At 35.8% G+C, this 7126-nt stretch overlaps 1 long non-coding RNA gene across 1 annotated transcript; it reads left to right on the top strand.

The window, feature by feature from the left end:
* The first annotated feature begins 486 nt into the window (after nt 1–486).
* LOC143668885 (uncharacterized) lies at nt 487–3555 on the top strand. Its single transcript, XR_013168615.1, has 3 exons — nt 487–729; nt 1739–1835; nt 3472–3555. It is a non-coding gene; the product is annotated as an uncharacterized LOC143668885 (long non-coding RNA).
* Nucleotides 3556–7126: the final 3571 nt, after the last annotated feature.

The raw sequence follows: 7126 nt of genomic DNA, 5'->3' as shown, positions 1-7126 counted from the left end.
ACAGGCATGAAGCCAAAGGATCTCACACTGACAGACACTGCATATTAGGAAATAATTCCTTTACATATGCTATACAATGCATATACTATATGTGTGAATCCATCTATGAAATAACCTCATAGTAGCAATCAGGCCAGAGCTTGCTTGACCAAGCAATTGGGTACCAAACTCTAACCATGTTGACATATAGACTCCACCATCAGCTACAGTATGTATTTTTCATTATTGAAAAGAATATATGTGTCTTGAATTTGAATATTAAGGCTCTAGCATCTGAAAATATTTGTAATAAATTTATGATTTTAAATCAAATTGCAATGGCAAAGGTTATCTTGTATATACATTACCACAGTAAAAATGTTTCAAAAATCAGTTGTGGGGTAAATGTGGAAACTACAATTTGAAAATGTATAGTATTCTTAATGTTTAGATAACTATATTAGGAAAGGTGTAGGGACTTTGAGTTTAATTTCATATTTATTTTCTTGTTCTAATTACGGGGAAATTCTTGTGATTTAAAATAAAAACATATTAGCTCAAAATAGAAAATCATATGCATGTTAAAATTTGGCTATCAAATTTAATTTTGATTTTGCTAAAAAGGAATGAAGAGTTGTGTTGTGTTTATGGCAGATAACATCTACAATCAAAACAGAAGAGTAAAAATGCTCCATCCTTCTCAGCTTGTGGCCTGCACTACTGAATTTGGATTTACCAATCCCCATGGTGGTATGGGCCAATTCTTATGCTAAAGCTTATAATGTTTATGTGTGTGTGTATGTAAATATATCCTGTACATTTCATTTCCCTTGAGAGCCCTAAAGCACTGTATTTTCGTATGTACACAGAGCCTTTCTGGAAAGGTTTATGTACAGTCAAGAAAAAAGTAAATTGGTATTTTAGCTGACTTCTGCATATCGACAGGAAAGTTTAAAATCAGATACAATCTGTTTATTATCATGTAAACTTCTGCATTAAGTTTGAGTTTATAAAGTACTGAACAGTGTACAACATTAAAAACTAGTAAGCACCATCTCCAAACAAAATTTTTTAATATTTCACTTCAGTGGAGATGATGAGCTTTAGTCTTGACATTTACTCAAGGCATACAGCTCTCAAACTCACATATTTATTTACTAGATTCCCATATTATCTTTCATCTAATGAAGTCCAACTGAAGTTCAAAATCTTGAAAATATAACCTGAATCTCTTCTCAGATTTATATAAGAGATTGCACCTCCATCAACATTTTAAGACCAGCTTAAAGTAAGCAATTATATTTTTAAAATGTCTCCTCTCTTCCACTCTCATTCACACACATGCACGCACATAGAGAAAAACGGTATCAAATTCTTTAAGTTTCAATAAATAGGCAGCAATTTATTTAGCCCAATGTTTTTTAACTATAGCCCAATCATAAATTTTTGGAAACTCTCATGCTTGTCTCACAAATTATTAAAGTATTAAATTTACATTTTTTAAATTTGAATCCTAATATAAGAACTTTCAATATAAGTGATTTCTGGAATATTTGCATGTCTGCTATAGATCAGAGGATGGCAAGGTGACTTCATTTGTGTTTTTGTTTATTGATTATATGATCATTAGGTAATATTTCTTTAATTTTGGTGACTAAGCAAAGGTGGACTTGAAAATTGTTGCATTTTTAATCAAGTAAAAATTAACTGCATTGCAGACTGTAGAAGGAATATATGCCTCGCAATATTTTTAATACAGAATGTGTTGGGGAGTTGAAAATCTCCAGGAGCAGAGTAGTGGAAGCTTATCAGAGGAAAAGAAAAGAAAGAGGAGAAGACAGTATGATAAACACAAGGTGAGGTGGAATCTAGTTTCACTGGTTGTTGATCAGGATTATATAAGTTTCCTAATCTTGTTCTTATTAAGCAATATAATTTTTAACTTTTCATTGTATAGTATAACATATATAAAAAGCAAAGAAAGAAAAAAGCAATACTTTTCAAAGAACTCTTTTACAAATAGTTACAGGACAGATTCCAGAATTTGTCAATGGTTACCCTACCATCCTCTCAAATTTTTCCTTCTAGCTGCTCCAGAATATAAGAAGCTAGAAGGAATAATTTTTTTTTATCATTACAATCAACTTTTTTTCTTTTTTGTGAAAAATAACATATATACAAAAAGCCAATAAATTTCAAAGCACAGCAACACAATTAGTTGTAGAACATATCTCAGTTTGGCATGGGTTACAGTTCCATAATTTTAGGTTTTTACTTCTACCTGCTCTAAGATACTGGAGACTAAAAGAAATATGAATTTAATGATTCAGCATTCATATTCATTTGTTAAATCCTATCTTCTCTGTGTAACTCCACCATCATCTTTGATCTTTCTCTCCCTCTCTTTAGGGGTGTTTGGGCTATGGCCATTCTAACTTTTTCATGTTGGACAGGGCTGTCAATAATATGGGGTAGGGAGATGGAACTATCTGATGTTCTAGAGAGGCTGGGCCCTCTAGGTTTCAGGACTTATCTGGTCCAGGAAACATCTGGAGGTTGTAGGTTTCTGCAAAGTTACTCTAGTGCATGGAACTCTTGTGAAATCTTATATATTGCTCTAGGTGTTCTTTAGGATTGACTGGAATGGCTCTGGTTGGGGTTTGGCAAGTTATGATAGGTAGCAATGTCTAACTGAGTTTGAATAAAAGCAACTTCCAGAGTAGCCTCTCATCTCTGTTTGAATTTTCTCTGCCATGAATACTTTATTAGTTACACTTCTTTTCTCCCTTTTTGGTCAGGATGTAAATAATACATTTTTGAATTTCGTATTTGTGTAAGAGCTGTAAAAAGGTTTATATATTTATGTTTATAGTTTAACATAATTATAATATTTATGCTCAAGACCTTTTAAGTTAAAAAAAAGTTAAGCAATCTCCTCAATTTACTTACTCACACACATGCACAAAATGCATTTCTCTGTGAACTTTACAATTCCTCTGAAATCTTCTTGTCTGTTTTTCCAACAATGTGGCTAAATGGGAAATTTTCAGACAATGGAAAAATCATGATAAACACTGGGCCCTATGTCCCACACCTTGCTGGCACAAAATGAAATCTGAAATCATACCCTAGGAATTAGATAGATTTTTATCCAATAATATGTCAATGGTTTCCAGTCAGGAAATTTCATAATATTTAGGTCTAGTATTTTAACAATCTAGAAAATAGGAATTGTGGCACTCATTTAGTATTCATTCAATCAATATTTATTAAGTGTGTAGAGCACTGTACTAGGTTATAAGGATACAATGCTGATTGTGGAAGTATCATATGGAGTTACTATCTACTGGAAGAAAAAGCAATTCATGAAAAAACTCACATAACTAGAGAGTAATAACCTACTGTGTTAACTTCTCTGAAGTCACCAAGTGCCATGAAAAAGTTGTCGAGATAGCCTCATCAGGCTTATTCTACCCAATATCTTATTCCCAGAAAAGGAACCCTTGCTTTGATCTGAAAATTGATAGAGATCAGCTTTCTGGCCATAAATGCAAAGTACACAACTTGGAAAACAGGTAAGTCGCAATCTTCATAATCTTATCTGAAAATGAGTCAGTTCTTCAGGGGCATAGAGACCTTGTACTGAGATGAAAGGAAAAATTAACATAACATAAGAAGGAGGAAGAGGAGGAGGAGAGGATGAAGAAGGAGAAGAAAATGCAGAAGGAAGAAAGGAGAGAGAAAGGATACATAATACATAATAAACAATGCATAATTATATGTATATACATGCAATTTAGCCAGTTTATGGTGCCCCGTCATTTGGTTAAGCAAGCACTGTTTTGATTGTTACTGTGAGGGCATTTCATGGATTGAAATCATTAGACACTTGATTGTATCTATGGATGATTACATACACAATCAACAAAGGAAATTTGCCTTCAGAAATGAGAGAAGCTCCATTCAATAGGAGAAGGCCTTAAAAGGAGATGTGAGGATTTCAGCTGTCAGAAAGAGGAATTTCTATCACTACTTTACCCAGACACCTCTTGCTGGGGAATTCATCAAAACCTTCATTGGAGTTCCTAACTTGCAGCCTATGCTATGAAGTTCAGATTTGCCAATCCCAATAATCACATGAGCCAATTCTTACAATAAATCTCATAATGTTTACATAGGCAATTCACAAATAAATGTACACCCACATCCACATCCACACATTCGGTCACTCTGATTGTGTAGAGAACCCAAGTTTTGGAACCAAGTGCTGCTAGGACAAGCGCTTAAAAACGTGGAAAGTGAACTGGATATTCATTTTAGGAGATTTTCAAGCAAGGTGTGAAGATGCAGCCTTCATTCTCTTTACAGCATTTAGCAAAATGCAAGATGTAAGGGAAAAGTTGAAAAATAAATTCTTAAGCTCTCTAGAGAAAGTCACTGGAAGCAAGACCATGGACCCAAGAAAGGAGAAGTCCCTGCCATGTGCATTACCATGTAACAGAAAAGACAAGAGCCAAGAATTGCCAGCCACCATCCCCAGAATGACAAATTCTTTAGAGAGAAAGTATATCTTTGCTGACAAATGATTTTGGACTTCTAGCCTCCAAACCATGAGCCAATAAATTCTAATTGTTTAAGTCTACATATTATATCATAAATGGTTTAGCAGTGAGGAATTAAAATACAAGTTGAGTGCTTCCTAAGCCTGTAGCTCTAGAATGGTGGACAACCATCAGACTGATAATGCCGCCTCCTACTTTCTCCCATTAGCAAGATAACACAGGATAGTGACAAGTTCATGAAAAACACATGTGCAAGCAGGAATGAAAGGGAATATGGTTCATAAATTTGAGGCCTTGAAGTTTAGAACAGCTAACTCCTTCTAAACCCCATACAGTAAGGGATAGAGGATTGAAAAAAGATTCTGAGCAACAAAGGCATTATATTCAAGCCAGGAGAAAAGATAAGGTTAAGTATATGAACTTCCCATGTGAGGTTATACTTTTAAATGATTCGTATGGCTGCTATTAAGTTGATGGGGTAAGGAAACAAGGATAAAAATCAATATTGAGAATTATGTCCAGTACAGAATTTTATAAGTGGATACTGGCATATGAAGCTGGCTGGAAAGAAGTAAATCAGGAATCCACACAATCTTTCAGGGAATTATATTGTCAAAACACACACACACACACACACACACACACACACACAATGAATTGAGACAATAAAAATTCTTTTACTGTTCAATTTTTTAAAAAACCCACAGAGCTCCCAAACTTGCACTGGTGGAAAGTAAGTCTTGAAAGCTGTACATCCTGCAAGTAAAGGAAATTCTCCATCACCTATTTCAAATGAGTCCTGGAAGATAATGCACAAATAAGGACCTTCAAGAGGATGGAGTCAGCAGCCATAAGAACAATGAATATCTCCCAGAGAGCAGAATGTAAGTCTAATCATGGAACTAATCTCACCTCAAGGGAAGAGACTTCCCAGTTTCCATCCCCTGGAATTTCTTAACTCCCATGTGTCACAGACTGCTGAGCACTTCTTCCTTTGCCTATTAGGATTTTTTTATTGCACTTGACCCATCCATGCCTCTCCATTTAGATTGGACATTACCTTATCTTTTGAGTTTATAGATCCTCAGATCACAAAGGACCTAAAAATGCACATCACCACCTGGAGTGCAGGACATGGGGCAGGAGGCTCTGATTGAACAGCACTCTGGATTGGCTCACTGGGAGAGGGGGTGATTGTTTGAAAAGTGAGAAATGAAACATATATTTGGAGACCAGAAAGAAGATTGATATGAGACTAGTGACATGCTCAGCATACCCATTTTTTCTTTCTCCTGGACACAAGATTACATTTTCCAATGTCATATATAAAGTATATAATTTACATACTTTTAGTATTAATATATAATTAATATTAATACTACATATATATTTACTAATTTCTAACCAATGAAACGTATGAAGGAGTCATATGTTCTGGAACTGACCCTAGAAAACTTCCCCTGAGCATTTCTCCATGCTCTGCCCCTTTTGTTAACTTGATGTTGAGAAGAACACAAGCCTTGAAAGCCAAACATTGAAAATGGTGGAGATACAAAATAAGGCCTTAGGTCTCTGAATCATTAATCAGAGGAGAGCAAATCACAGACCAGATAAACCATCTGGAGTTCTATTTTAGAGAGAAATAAACTTGTGCAACATTTGAGCTAGTTTTCCCTTAAAGGTTGTTAGTATAGTAGCTAGCATTTGCCTCACCTAAAACACACTGAAAGTTGTAGGTAAGTTATAAACCAGGCATCCTGGCTGCAGAATCTGCACTTCACCACCCCTCTATGAAACAATATAAGGTGTTAACATGAACTGCTGCTTTTGATGTTTTTAAAGGCTGTTGGAAACAAGACACTAAAAACACTCATTTTTTTCCCCTCCTCACATCCTCTTTAAGCCTCAGTGAAAATTGGTACTGGTTGTGAGTACCCCCAGCAAGTTTGGGGAACCCTTGTTTACAGTATATGATTTTTCTGCTCTTTATAAATGACATAACTAGTTAATAGTATTAGTGTCCATGTATCCACTAGTCTTAATGATGTAGATTGAATTATGACCCCAATTTAGACATGTTCTTTATCTACATTCCTGTGGGTGTGGCCCCATTGTATCTCTCCTTGATGTTATCTTTAGTTAAGGTGTGACCGAACTGAATGAAGCGGGTTTAATTTGAATTGCTTGGGGCCTTAAAAAGAGAAAGAATTGGGAAGCCAGAGTCGGGAAAATCCACAGGAAGAAGGAAGAAGTTGGAACACAGCAGGAACCCAGAAAAGAAAGGAAAAGACATCACCATGTGATGGTAAAGCCAAGAACCCAAAGGTTGCAACCAAGTTTGAGCTCCTAGGATAGTTGTGCCAATAGGGTGTGTGTGTGGGGGGGGGGGGGGGGGGGGGCGGGTAGAGGCATCCATGTCCTGAGCTAGTGGTATGCTTATGGTACAACCTGTAGAGTCTTTTGCTTGGTGGTGATGGTGCAGATGTCCTAACTAGATGAGTAGTGCCATGTGGTTGTGGCATCAATCTACACAACATCATCATACATTCTTTTCCTGTCTAAATCAACCTAATTTGGTTCCTGTT

This window comes from Tamandua tetradactyla, chromosome 25 (assembly GCF_023851605.1).
Source record: "Tamandua tetradactyla isolate mTamTet1 chromosome 25, mTamTet1.pri, whole genome shotgun sequence".
Classification (NCBI taxonomy): domain Eukaryota; kingdom Metazoa; phylum Chordata; class Mammalia; order Pilosa; family Myrmecophagidae; genus Tamandua; species Tamandua tetradactyla.
Note: the sequence above shows the minus strand (reverse complement) of the source record. Positions and strands in the feature narration are given on the sequence as shown.